Genomic DNA, 12336 nt, shown 5'->3' with positions numbered 1-12336 from the left:
GTGATTCAAATGTTAGTTGTTTTTGAAATTACTTTACCACAGTATGTTTCACATATAAGTGTTGTTTTGGCTTGCAATTTTAGGAATTCATTAAGGAACATTTTCAAGTCAGCAACAAAGCTCATTTCAAAGGATGGAATTTGGATCTTAACCTCTTGGTTAGGGGGCTGGCAAAGCATCTTCCTTATACCACTTCTTTATTCTTTCCCTCTATCACTTGCTTTCTTCCTCTGCTAATGGAATTGTTACTCTCCATTTTCTTTACTTTTTTCAAAAATGCCATTTTATACATATATTTGACATAATTTTGTGTAAATTTAAGGCACACAATATGTTAATACATTTATATATTCTAATGTGGTTGCCATTGTGATAATTAGCACCTTAATCATGTTCCATAATTATCCTTTTATTTAGTGGTTGGAATACTTAAGTTCCAATCTCTTAGCAGGTTTGTTATTATAACACAATATTTTTGTCCATATTCATTATACTCTGCCTTAGATTTCTAGGGCTTATAAACTACTCATTCCAAGTTTGTACCCTTAGGCAACATCAATACTCCTCATTTTTCAAAAGAATCATGTTCCATAAATATCTCAATTACTTCCTGAATTTCTTGAATTCTTAAGGAATTTGTTTTGCTCTTTACCTTTTTTAAACTTCTAATCAGAAGTTTTGATTTCTGCCCCAAATACCTTGTAGGTTTGATCAAGTTAGAGATGTCCACAGTTTTGCTAATTTACATATAAACTAATGAAAGTTGTTAAGTAGTTTCCTCACTCGTAGGTTTCACATCAAGTTCTTACTCTTCTTTCAAAGGATCCGAGATGAGAATGAAACACTTTCTAAAGCTTTTATTGGTTGCTTAGCAGTGGATGATGACAGCTGACACCATCTCATGGGTGAATTCTCTGATTTCATACTGATTAAGAGAAGCCAGATTGTCACATTTTTATGATCAAAATGTATTACTCTTCCCATTTCCCATTTTTGTTGAATATGAAATCTTGCATAAATTCCACTTGAGGGCCAAAGTGGATGCAATCATTCATATAATCATTTATGTAATTAAAGCCCAAGCTGTTTACTGCAGTTAAGAGAGCACATTGCTCTTTTAAGAAATACTTTGGGGTGGGAATCCCTGGGTGGCTCAGTGGTATAGCGCCTGCCTTCGGCCTAGGGCATGATCCTGGAGTCCTGGGATCAAGTCCCACATCAGGCTCCCTGTATGGAGCCTGCTTCTCTTTCTGCCTGCGTCTCTGCCTCTCTCTCTCTCTCTCTCTCTCTGTGTCTTTCATGAATAAATAAAATCTTAAAAAAAAAGAGAGAGAAAGAAAAGAAATGCTTTGGGGTGCCTGAGTGGCTCAGTCGATTCAGCATCTTACTCGATTCAGCATCTTACTCATGTTTTTGGCTCAGGGTGGTGCAATCGAGCCTCGAATAGGGCTCTGTGCTCAGTGGGGAGTCTGCTTCTCTCCTTCTCCCTCTCCCTCAGCCCCTATTCCTGCTCACACACTCTCTCTAAAATAAATAAATGTTGAAAAAAAAAGGAAATGCTTTGTTGATTGTGAATATAAAGGTAAGGATGATGCTGTTTATCCTCCCTTTAATCTTTATAATTATTGACTTCCTTGTCAGTATTGTAATCTATCCAAATAATTCAAATGAAAATATTTGGGAGCCCCAATCACGCATTTCACTTCTTCTCTTCACAGCCTGGCATTATTTAGGCTTCTTTTTTTTCTTTGAAAAATTAATAGAAACTTGTAGAAATATTAAATCTAATCTCCTGCATAATTTAAAAACAGATATTGAGTCTGACTGGACTGTGAACATATCTACTTCCAACCTGAGAAACTGAATTCTTAAGTAGAAAGAAAAAATTCACATAGCAAGCTGAAATGATAATAAAAACTATTAGATGTATTTTGAGGTTCTTATTAGGTACAATTGAAATATTAATCATGTGACATGAAATTTATTTAGCTGAGTAACAACGAAAATCTGAAGTATTCTACTTTTCTACTTCTGGGGATCTGCTGTAGGGAAAGGATCCAAAATACAGGTAGAAAACTTTCCATACAAGTGTAATTTTTTTGCAGCAGTATTTTAAAAAGAAAAAAAAATACAATTCAAATGATACATTAAGGAAGATGATAAAATATAGTGCTTCATAGACTAAACTACAGTAGCCTAATAGTTATACAAGTTTGTATCATTATTATTAATAACTAGATAATTATAATTTCAAATTACAAAGGCCCTATGGAAAGTTGGGCACAAGTATGATCTCAACTGAGAAAAATATGCATAGGAAAGAAAATACATAAAAATCTACCAAATGTTAAAGTTTATTTTTTCTGAGGAGTAGTATTAGAGTGAAGTTTTCACTTCTTTATATTTTTCCTGTATTTTCCAGTTTTTCTACAATGAATATGAACAGTGAGTCATAAACAGCCTTAAAAATTATAGTTAAAATGTTTTAAAGTATATTAGCATTTGTTGTTATTAATTATGACATTATATGCATTTTCTCCCTATAATTTGTCTCTTTTAGATAGTTGCTAACTGCCAGTTTTACAAGGAAAGAGGTCATTTTCAGTCAGGTGAATAGTTAAATGTGGAGATTCTGTCTAATTAATTTGAAGAGTTTTAATAGTTTCTGCAATTAGATTTTTTTGGGGGGGAGGGGGGAGTACATGGGAGGCACTGCATTGGCCAGGAATCGAACCCAGGTCAACTGCTTGGAAGGCAGCTATGCTCACCACTACACCACCAATGCCTGCTTGCAATTTGATATTTAAAAACCTAATCCATATCATATTCTATAAAGAAATAACATGATGATTTTAGGGAACATACCGATTGCTTGATAGCCTTAACCCTTTGATTCAGGTGGAACCGTCCTATGGCATCTTGCTCAACCAATTGGTAGCTGTCTTTTATGCAGATCTCCTCATTAACTGTTCTTAATGGGGTGAAATAAAGATAGTGTAAAATATGATCTATATGAGCAAAACAACTGCTATGATCCCAATCCCATTAAAAATTTCTGCTGACATATTTTTCATTAGTATCAAATAGGAAGTTTTATTTTTTAATTTTATTTTTATTTTAAAAACACTTAATATTGTATTAGGTGCAAGACACTCTTCTTAGTACTTTACAAATATTAACTTATTTAATCCCCTCTATAACCTTATGAGGAGGGTAGTATTATTAATTTATTTTACATCTATGATCCTGAGACATAAAGATTCAGTAATTTAGCAAAGGTCACCTAATTAATAGATGATAGTATAGCCAAGAATTGAACTATGGCAATGTGGTTTCAAGATTAAAATCTATAACCTTGTACATGGAATATGTAACTGCCTCAGTAGCTAACCAGTTCATAGACCTATTGAGGAGTTCTCAACTTTAAACAGTCATTACTGATTATAGGTTTATATTTTGTCAAATACCGAAGGGAAGGATCTGTCTACACACCAAAGTTTTACAATGAATCTTGTATTTGGTAAATACCAAGATTTGAAAATATAGTCTCATCAAAGAATTTTCTATTTTTTTTTGTTAAATTATTTGAAGATTTATTGATCTACTTTTAAATAGCAAGATAATGTATATGAATCTCAAGGTTTTCAGAACTTCATTTCAGAAGGATTTTTTGTTTAAAAAATTACATATTAAAGAACACAGTCATTTCATGTGAAAAATCAATTAAGACTTGTGACTTAATAGTTACAATAACCGATATTACAAGAAACTGAAAACAATTTAAAATTTAAACCTTAATAAAACTGAATTTGAAAAATCTTCAAATTTTAAAGTTATACGGATACTTACAGTTGTTCTAGTTCAACAGGCTTTCTAATGTAAAGAAATTTTCTACCCCATCTCCAAGAAATACTCACTAGCCTCTATTTGAATATGTATAGAGAAGGTAAATTTGCAATGTTTTTAGGCTAGATCTCATAATTTAAAAAATGGATTTTTCTTCATGGTGACCTAAATTTTCATATTTGTATATTGAAATCATTTCTTCTAATTCTATTTCTGTTATACTAATTTTAGATAGTTCCATTGATAAAAATACCCTAAACCTGTTTGGATGGTGCTATCAGTTCATCCCTCAGCCTTTCCCCTGCAAACTAACTGTCCTGAATATCTCTTACTGTTCAACTCTTGACAGTTTCCAGAGTATCAAATTCAGTGTCATACTATATGTAGTGACCAGAGTCATTCGTTACTTATGTTCTGGCATATAGACATGAAGTCTGCATTTTTTAAAGATTTTATTTATTCATGAGAGAGAGAGAGAGAGAGAAGCAGAGACACGGGTAGAGGGAGAAGCAGGCTCCAGGCAGGGAGCCTGACGTGGGACTCAATCCCGGGTCTCCAGGATCACACCCTGGGCTAAAGCAGCGCTAAACCGCTGAGCCACCCAGGCTGCCCAAAGTCTGCATTTTTAACTGAATTTTTTTTTGTGTTATCTTTTATATGCTTACATCCAGATCTACCAAAATCAAAATCAGTTACCAGTCTAGAACCAAGAATCTCTTGGGGTCCCTTGAGAATTCAATGGATAGGTCTCCAGAAAATTACTTTGACAAAGATTCTTGTTCTCAAATATGAGAGTTTGACCGTGATAGATGGGAGATCTGAGATCCACAGAGACAGTGGAAATGATGATGATTATCAAGTCAAGAAGCTGTTCTCATGAGATGCTCAGTGAAGCCATGATTCCACTTGGAAAGTACCTGGTACAAGAGGAAAGGAATATCTTAACAACTGTAGATGACATTTTATTCTTGAAATTCATTCATCTTAAATGAAAACAGAAAACTCAAACACGTATGAGTTTTGCAAAACTAAAAACGTGAATTTTAGAGTTTACATAGAAATAAATTTCTTCAAGTTACATTTAAAATTGGTTCGGGGGGGGGCCTGGGTGGCTCAGTCAGTTGAGTGTTCCACTCTTATTTTAGGCTCAGGTCGTGATCTCAGGGTTGTGGGATCAAGCCATATATTGGGCTCCACACTCAGTGGGGAGTCTGCTTGAGGAGTCTCTCCCTCTGCCACCCCTCTCTAAAATAAATTAATAAATCTTTAAAAATAAAATGAGTCCCTGGATGTTTTATTAATATAGATACTTTCTCTACAATATTATTGAACTCTTGTGTTTAAGATACTGTCCTAGTAATAGAAGCTATAAAGCTGAATAAAGCATTCTTTTTCTCTAGCTTTAGTTAATGGCATAAAGTTAATGTGTAAAAAATTAAAGATATAAAATGTATAAGAACTGTCATAGTGGTATACAGTAGAAAGGTTTGGTAACAGCTGTGGCTGATATTATCAGTTATTGATTTTCAGTGAGGTTTAAAAATGTATGCCTGGCTTTGAAAACAGATGAAACTTTCAAGGACTAAATGAGTAATAGCTACGGATTCTGTAAACTCAATAAACAAGATTAAAAGTGCAGAAAGTTGGGGCAGCCCAGGTGGCCCAGCGGTTTGGCGACGATTTTGGCCCGGGTCGTGATCCTGGAGACCCGGGATGGAGTCCCGCATCGGGCTCCCTGCATGGAGCCTGCTTCTCCCTCTGCCTGTGTCTCTGCCTCTCTCTCTCTCTCTGTCTGTCTTGAATAAATAAATAAATTCTTTTAAAAAAGTGCAGAAAGTTCATAAGTAGTTATTTGACTATGAATTAGTTCTTTTGCAGTGAAGTCTTTACAGATCTATAAGTTAGAGAGGAAAGGGTTAGAGATGAGTAGACTTTTCTTGAAAATATATGATGATCCATGAACTTGCTGGAAAAACACAACCAATAACTGTATTTTGAGAGTACTCTGCATTGAAACGTATTTTTGACAGATGGTCTGTGAATATATTGAAATTTAAGGATTATCCATGGTAATAATGCAGGGTTTTTGTTTTTGTTTTTGTTTTTGATAATGCAGTTTTACCTTCAGATGCCAACCATTTCTTTCCTGAGTCTTGGAGAAACAAAGACTTTCAGCTGTGGAAGGAAGGAAGACAAGTGACTATGATTATTAATAGGAGAATAAAGCTTCTGATGTTTGTGAAGTGCAGATCATTGGTCACGGGTCAGCAGAAGGTGCTAGAAGACCTTTGGAACTCAGTTTTGAGAATGCCATCCTCCCTACCCCTTCAGGGGACCCCTGAAGAAGGAAATTATATATATATATAATTGTGTGCATATATGTGTGTGTGTGTATATATATATATATACACACACACACACATATATATATATATAGCAATAAGTCCAAAAGTATATTAGAAAGGAAATAGCCACTTTTTCTGAAACTGGCAGTATACGAGGCTTAAAAATATGTAATTGGTGTTGAAACAAAATTAAAAATTTATGAGTTAGATGAATGGTAGGTAACATTTTGGGAAGTCGTAAACAAGACAGAGTAGTAAAAGCATCTTGTTCGTGATGATGAGTGTAGCCTTGTACAACAGGATTTATAGCACTGGAAGCAAGAATAGAGTATGAGCAATGAGCATACCGTCTTGGAAAAATCTGTGACAGACTTAGGATCTTTGTGAAAGACCAATCAATAATTACATTTGAAGACAGCCTTTTTTTTTTTTTTAAGATTTTTTTTTACGTATTCATGAGAGATACAAATTGAGAGGCAGAGCAGAGGGAGAAACAGGATCCCTGCAGGAAGCCTGATGCAGAACTTGATCCCTGGACCCCAGGATCATGACCTGAGTCAAAGGCAGAGGCTCAACCACTGAGCCACCCAGGTGTCCCAAAGATAGCCTTTTAAATTGATTCATATTATTGACAGCAAATCTGAATGGTTTCTCTGTTACCCATAAATTGAAACAAAGTAAAAAAGATATTGATAAAAGCAGGAAGACAACCATTATTTCACATGAATTAAGAAGCCTAAATCAGAATGACCACATGGGCATTACAGATGAACATAATATGATTTTCCTTTCAGGTATGACCATTTTTGCCTTGGTCCTGGTAAAACAAAGGCTTACCTCCAGGGGAATGAGTGAGCAATATGTAACTGTGACCATTAAGAGGAAAGGAAAACTTTTGACTTTTTGTGAAGTGCAAGTAATTGTGCCAGGGCTAGTGGAAGAAGGTACTAGAAGCTTTTCGGTTCCTGGATCTAAAGATGCCAGTTTCCCCCAGGGGGCCAATGGAGAAGGAAGTTCTATTGGTTTATATGCTTTCTTCCTCTGAAACATTTTCAATTTCATTATTCTCCAAAACAATTAATATTCAACACAATGTTGGGTGATATCATTTGAATTTTATTTTTCTAAAATTTGGTATTTTTTATATACTGCCTTACCTTTGTGCCTGCTACATTCCTCTTCTTTTATTTCTCCCTTCTTGAGCTTCACATCCATTCAGAAGTCTCTTAAACCTACAAAACATTGCATCTGACCTGACCTGTAACAATTTGGAAACTTTGTTCTACCTAGAGTGATGGAGTTCATAAGAAGAGTGAACTGCAGTTGAGTGATTTCATTGGTCTCCTTGATTGGTTCTCTCTGAAGGGAAAAATAAGGTAGGAAGAGAGATGAGTCCCCTATTTAATGAGCTCAGGGAGAAATTGTTGTGTCCAAGTAACTATTTCACCTGTTATTCATGGTATATACCAGAATATTAGCATCAACACTGGGTTGCATAAAAATAATGAGTCCCTGGTATCAATTAGATGGCATCCTTCTCATATTGCTTATCTCTTTTTTTTCAGATTCTGTCCATTGAAATGGAAGGTGGCCACTAATTCTAGTGCTGTAAGATCTTTGAGATTTCAAGAAAGCAATGGATGGGGTCTCCAGAAACTGACTTTGATAAGGGCTCCATTTTTCAAATATGGCTGGAGACTGACCCCCAGGAGATGGTAGATCTGGGATCTTTGGAGACTGCAAATAGTGGTGATTATGAACCTAAGGGACTGTTATCAGGAGGAGATTGATAAACCTGCAACTGATTGGAGACTCACCTGGTAATTGTGAGAAGTTAAATCTGAGGTATTTAGGGAAACTTATTTTTGAAAAAATGTTTAAATCTATTTTTGGGGTCACTGATCTTGTGAAAGTTTTTTTTTTGTTAAACTCTACTTTTAAAGTAAACAATAGTAGGATATTTTTATTCATATGCTTAAATGCTACTTTCTTCTTTAATATTACAGTCACTGAGTTAAAGCATTTTTCAGTCACTCATGTACAAAACATTGTTTTGTCTACTATATGTTTATATAGTAGGGTTTTTTGGAAAATGTAATATATAAAAAATAATTTTTATAAAAAGATATATAGTACAGTAAGTGGTCCTCCCACCCAGATCCCCTGGTACCTTATCACAAATCAATTACTTTTAATATTTTTTAAGCCTAGCTTTATTGAGATAGAGTTGGCCTATAACATTGTGTAAATTTAATATGTACAATGTGATTGATACATGTATACATTGCAAAATGATTATCACAAAAAGACTAGTTAACACACCTTTGCCTCACTTAATTACCTTTTTTTTTTTTTTAATGGTGAGAACAAGTTTGGTTATTCTCTTAGCAACTTTCAAGTCTGTAATCCAGCACTGAGACTACTAACTATAATCATGCTGTGCAGCAGATCCCCAAAACTTATTCATCTTATAACTAGAATATTGTACCTTTTGATCAACATCTCATTTCTCTAACACCCAGCCCCTCGCAACTACCATTCTACTGTATGTTTTTATGAGTTGGCTTTCTTAGGCTCTACATATAACTGAGATCAAACAATATTTGTCTTTCTCTCCCTGACTTATTTCACTTAGCATAATGTCTGTCCTCAATGTCATTCCATGTTGCAAATGACAGACTTTCCTTCTTTTATATGGCTGAATAATATTCCATTGTAGGTATTTTCTCTATCATTCTTTCGTCATTGGTAACTTAGGTTGCTTCTATGTCTTGAGTATTGTGAATAATGCTACAGTGAACATGAGGGTGCAGAGATTTCTTTGGTATTGTGATTTCATTTCCTTTGGATGTCCATCCAGAACTAGGATCACTGAATAACATGTATCAAGAGTTCAGCTAATCTACTCCATGATATTACTGCATGGGCATCCATTTTGTTTGGGCAAGCCAACCGCAAGTGCCTTAACCTGACATTAGTCTCTCATGCAAGTGCCTGCCTCAGATAGCAGCTGGCAGATAAATGTTAAGTTCCTGATGTGACTTTCCTCAATGACCCTTGTGATAAAATCTCTCTTGCCTCCTGAGGCCTTCCCTTTGTGTGCTCCTTAGAGAAAAACCCTGCAAAGCTTACTAAAACCCCACTCTTCTGGTTTGTATTTACCAATTTGGCCTTAGACCAGTACCCTAATATAGGCATATGCCTTAGACTCTACCACTATCTGCCTACACCGCGCCTTAACCTCTAAGGGGCCTCCTTGATGCATGCTGTGTATGCTTTCTGGAATCTATGAGTAATAAACTACTCTACCTTGACTCCCTGTGGTCTTTCGTTGAACCATAGCTTACATTCTGACATACCAGGGCGCTACTTAACAATGTCAATTTAATACAGTCACAACAATATGGTAGTTCTATTTTTAATAGTTTGAGGAACTTCCATACTGTTTTTTCATGTGGCTGCACCAATTTACACACCAACCAACAGAGCACAAGTGTGCCCTTTACTCCACATCTTCACCAACCTTTGTTATCTCTTGTCTTTGACACTAGCCATTCTAACAGGCATAAGGTAATATCTCATTATGGTTTTAATTTCCCCAAGATTAATGATGTTCAGCATCTTTTCATGTACCTATTAGACATTTGGATATGTTCTTTAGGTTAAAAGAAGATATTCAGGTTCTCTCCCATTGTTCAGTTGGATTATTTGGTTTTGGTAGTTTTTTTGTTTGTTTTTTTGCTATTGAGCTGTAGGAGTTCTTTATGTATTTTGGATATTAATCCTTTATCAGTTATCTGTTTTGTAAATATCTTTTCCCATTCTATGGATTACCTTTTGGTTTCATTTTATTTATTGACTGACTGATTTTATTTCATTTTTCTTCTGTGCAGAAGCTTTTAGTTTGATATAGTTTCACTTAATTATTTTTGCTTTTCTCACTTGTGCTTTTGGTGTCATATCTAAAAAGCATTTGCCCAGATCAATGTCAAGGAGCTTTTCCCTCTGTTTTATTCTAGGAGTTTTGTAACATCAGATCTTACATTGAATTTTAATTGTAATTTTAATTTTTGTGTGTGGTGTAAGATATTACTTTCATGGGAATATCCAGTTTTCCTAGCACCATTTATTGAAGAGACTAATCTTTCCTAATTGCCATATTCCTGGTTCCCTTTCAAAATATTGATTGATCATATATGCATGGAATTTTTCTGGGCTCTCAAAACTGTTTCAATGGCCTGTGCATCTGTTTTTATTCCAGTACCATACTGTTTGGATTACAATAGTTTTGTGATATAGTTTCAAATCAGGAAGTGTGATTCCTGCTTTGTTCTTCTTTCTTAAGATTGTTTTTGCTATTGGAGGTTTTTTGGGGGTTCCATACATATTTTAGTATTTAAAAAAATTTTGTGAAAAAATGCCATTGGAATTTTTATTTCATTCAATCTATAGATAATTTTTGGTATAATGCATATTTTAATGGATCTTTAGATCCATCAGAACATTTTTATTTCATTCAATCTATAGATAATTTTTGGTATAATGCATATTTTAATGGATCTTTAGATCCATCAGAACAGAGTATTTTTCACTTATTTGTATCATCTTCAATTACTTTCATCAGTGTTTTATAGTTTTCATTGTGTAGATCTTTTGCATCCTTGATTAAATTTATTCCTAGGTGCTTTATTATTTTTGATGCCACTATAAATGATATCATATTCTTTATTTCCTTTGAAGATAATTTTTTGTTAGTGTATAGACATGCAACTGATTTTTGCATGTTAATTCTGTATCCTGCAACTTTACTGAATTTATTAGTTCTGACAGTTTTTTGGTGCAGTCTTTAGGACTTTCGTATATAAGATCATATCATCCACAAACAGAAATATTCCTTGGTTCCTTTCCAACTTGGATGCCTTTTATTTCTGTTTCTTACCTAATTGCTCTGGCTAGGAATTCCAGTACTATGTTGAATAAGAGTGGTGAAAGTGAGGACCTTTGTCTTATCCCTAATCTTAGAAGAACAGCTTTCTACTTTCACCACTGAGTATGATGATATCTGTAAGCTTGTCATATGTGACCTTTATCACATTGAGATATGTTTTTTGTGTACTAAATTTGTTGAGTTTTAATCCTTAAAAGATGTTGAATTTTGTCAAATGATTTTTCTGCATCTGCTGAGATGACCATAAGATGATTTTTTATCTTTCATTCTATTAGTGAACATATCATATTTATTGGTTTGCCTGTGTTGAATCATCCTTGCATCAGAGGGATAAATCTCACTTGATTATGATGTATGATTCTTTTAGTATACTGTTGTTTTGTAAGTATTTTAGTGAAAATTTTTGCTTCTGTATTCAGCAGGGATATTAGCCTATGGTTTTCTTTTCTTGTAGTGTCCATATCTGGCTTTGATATGAGGGGAATGCTGTCTTTGTAATATGAATTTGGGAGTCTTCCCTTCTCTTCAGTTTTCTGGAAGAATTTGAGGATTAGTAGTTTTTTTAAGTGTTTGGTAGAATTCACCAGTGAAATCATCTGGTCTTGGGCTTTTCTTTCTTGGGAGGTTTTTGGCTACTGATTTAATCTCCTTACTTGTCTATGCTACCCAGGGCAAGCTTCATGTTCAGTGCAATCCCTAACAAAATACCATGGACTTTCTTCAGAGAGTTGGAACAAATCATCTTAAGATTTGTGTGGAATCAGAAAAGACCCCAAATAGCCAGGGGAATATTGAAAAAGAAAACCAAAGCCGGGGGGCATCACAATGCCGGATTTCAAGTTGTACTACAAAGCTGTGATCATCAAGGCAGTGGTACTGGCACAAAAACAGACACATAGATCAATGGAACAGAATAGAGAACCCAAAAATGGGCCCTCATCTCTATGGTCAACTAATATTCGACAAAGCAGGAAAGACTATCCACTTCAATAAATGGTGCTGGGAAAATTGGACAGCCATGTGCAGAAGAATGAAACTAGACCATTCTCTTACACCATACACAAAGATAAACTCAAAATGCATGAAAGATCTAAATTTGAGACAAGAACTCATCAAAATTCTAGAGGAAAACACAGGTAACACCCTTTTTGAATTTGGCCACAGCAATTTCTTGCAAGATACATCCATGAAGGCAAG

The 12336-nt window shown here is 34.8% G+C and overlaps 1 long non-coding RNA gene and 1 other non-coding gene across 2 annotated transcripts; one reads left to right on the top strand and one right to left on the bottom strand.

Moving 5' to 3' along the window:
* Positions 1–2713: 2713 nt before the first annotated feature.
* TRNAG-UCC lies at positions 2714–2785 on the bottom strand. The gene has a single exon. It is a non-coding gene; the product is annotated as a tRNA-Gly (tRNA).
* Positions 2786–6296: 3511 nt separating this feature from the next.
* Positions 6297–11863, top strand: LOC119866320. Its single transcript, XR_005379637.1, has 3 exons — positions 6297–7567; positions 7757–8036; positions 11810–11863. It is a non-coding gene; the product is annotated as an uncharacterized LOC119866320 (long non-coding RNA).
* The last annotated feature ends 473 nt before the right edge of the window (positions 11864–12336 follow it).

The sequence above is a fragment of the Canis lupus genome, chromosome 27 (assembly GCF_011100685.1).
Source record: "Canis lupus familiaris isolate Mischka breed German Shepherd chromosome 27, alternate assembly UU_Cfam_GSD_1.0, whole genome shotgun sequence".
NCBI lineage: Eukaryota > Metazoa > Chordata > Mammalia > Carnivora > Canidae > Canis > Canis lupus.
Note: the sequence above shows the minus strand (reverse complement) of the source record. Positions and strands in the feature narration are given on the sequence as shown.